General features: G+C 41.8%; 1 protein-coding gene across 2 annotated transcripts in view; it reads left to right on the top strand.

Moving 5' to 3' along the window:
• The window catches only part of adcy7 (adenylate cyclase 7), a 73,362-nt gene that overhangs the window by 43,680 nt on the left and 27,182 nt on the right, over positions 1 to 2,500 (top strand). The gene's annotated exons all lie outside the window — the stretch shown is intronic.

Genomic DNA, 2,500 nt, shown 5'->3' with positions numbered 1-2,500 from the left:
AAAGAAAATGAATATTTTACACGCGCTCACCCCGAAGCACCAGGTCATCCATCCATCCATTTTCTGTACCGCTTTATAGCCGACTGTGACGACGATTTAACATCGATATTGTGCTCGATTCTGTCACGAGACACTTTAATGAGATATCGTGGATATCGAGAGATCTTTTTTTTTTTTTTTCTTTCTTCCTTCTTCTTAATTTCATTTTTTTTAAAAATTGTTAAATATGTGTGTGCCACAATTATTGCACCCTTTTAGTCAATACTTTGTGTTAGCTCTCTGCCAAGAGAACAGCTCGGAGTCTTCTCCTATAACGCCTGATGAGGTCGGAGAACACATGGCGAGGGATCTGAGAGCGTTCCTCCGTACAGAATCTCTCCAGATCCTTCACATTTCGAGGTCCACGCTGGTGTGGTTCAGTTCACCACACAGGTTTTCTATGGGGTTCAGGTCAGGGGACTGGGATGGCCATGGCAGGAGCTTGATTTTGCGGTCAGTAAACCATTCTTGTGTTGATTTTTATGTATGTTTTGGATCGTTGTCCTGCTGGAAGATCCAACCACGGCCCGTTTGACGCTCCGTAGAGTCCATGATGCCATGTAGCCTAACAAAATGTCCAGATCCTCTGGCAGAAAAACAGCCCCAAGTACATTAAAGATCCACCACCATATTTAACCGAGGGCATGAGGTATTTTTCCATACGGCTACCTCTCTGTGTGCGCCAAAACCACCTCTGGTCTTTATTACCAAAGAGCTCTATTTTGGTTTCATCTGACCGTAGAACCCGATCCCATCTGAAGTTCCAGTAGTGTCTGGCACACTGAAGAGTTTTTGGATGAGAGTAAAGGCTTTTTTCTTGAAACCCTTCCAAACACCTTGTGGTGATGTAGATGACTTCAGATTGTAGTTTTGGAGACGTTCTGACCCCAAGGCGCAACTAACTTCTACGACTCTCCAGCTGTGATCCTTGGAGATGTTTTGTCCACTCGGACCGTCCTCTTCACAGTGCGTTGAGACGATATAGACACACGTCCAATTCCAGGTCGATTCATAACATTTCTGGAACCTCTTAATTATTGCCCTGATGGTGGAAATGGGCGTTTCCAATGCTCCTGCTATTTTCTTATAGACACGCCCCATTTTGTGAAGCTAAACAACCTTTTTCCGCACGTCACAGCTTTATTCCTCGCTCTTACCCATTGTTATAAATGACTAAGCGAATTTGGCCTACGTGTTACCTCATATTTATACCCCTGTGAAACAGGAAGTCAAGGTTGAACAATTTCCTGTTCCTAGTCACCAAGGTGTACTAAACAAATGTAAAATATCAATGGGAATATACTTCAAATATATTTTTTCTCATATGAATTCATAGGGGGACCAATAATTGTTGCACACCTGTGTTGTGTTTGCAATTGCTTGATATCCATGAGAACAGAGTATTTTTGTGATTTTTAATTAATTAATTAATTTATTTTTTAACGAAAGATCGAAAATGTAAACAATGAAGACAGTCTTTCACAGCCTTCTGTGCTCATATTCACCGAGGGCGCCAGATCTTCAAAAGAGAATTTATCAAAAGAGAATGTTCACGTGTCCTGCGAGTTATGTGAAAGACTTTCCTGCGTGATCCTTCCGCGATGAAGAACAAGAAGCGTCGTGAGTGTCCTGAAAGGAAGTGCTCGTGCCGTGCAACAGGAAGTGAACGTGTTTGAGGCGTTATGATTGGCAGGTTCCGGCATTTCCATCAGTCTGCACATTTCCTCGGGGAAAATCTGCAGCACTTTTTCCTGCTATTGTATACGAACTATTCTTTCTTTCTCCCACGTGGACGTGAGACGTTTTCACCAAGGAAACTTCTCCTTCCCGTTATATAAATCGTAAGAAACCTGAGTAAATGTTATTACAGCTCGAGTGTGAATGATGCACAAAAGCATTCCCATCATTCACACTTTCATAGCCGTGTGTTCGGGGTTTGTGTGAGTCGTTAGTGGTCTATACATATCAGAAAGGGAATCTGTGCATGTAATAAATGATGTGTTTTCCATAAAATATGGAGAAAATAAAAGTCGGGCGTGCATCAAGTGCATCAAGAGTGCTTGAACTGTTCAAACTCTTAGCCCACGTAGTTAGACGTTCTAAAGGATCACATGTATAACAGGATTATAGTTTTATATAAGTGACCCCCTGCATGCAGTAACGAACAATGCAGCATGATGTAGAGCTTTTAAGTGACTCCGCCGTGTACATTTGCAAAATATCGAGTGTGTTTTAAATCTTCCTTTCTAAGTGTTAGCAGTACGAAGAGAGCTCGAAGGTAGATGAACGGCATTGTGAGTAATGTACTAGGAAAACATTTAAAGAAAAAAAATGGGGGATTTTTCCTATGTTGTAGTCACAAAATATTGATTTACTAATCTGATCCACGGTGAGGTCTGGATCTCATGACCACTTGGACACATTAGGGCTGAAGAGTCATTTTGTGTGTGTGTGTGTGGTA

The sequence above is a fragment of the Ictalurus punctatus genome, chromosome 27, assembly GCF_001660625.3.
Source record: "Ictalurus punctatus breed USDA103 chromosome 27, Coco_2.0, whole genome shotgun sequence".
In the NCBI taxonomy this organism is placed as follows: Eukaryota; Metazoa; Chordata; class Actinopteri; order Siluriformes; family Ictaluridae; genus Ictalurus; species Ictalurus punctatus.
This window is presented reverse-complemented; position numbering and strand designations above follow the sequence as displayed.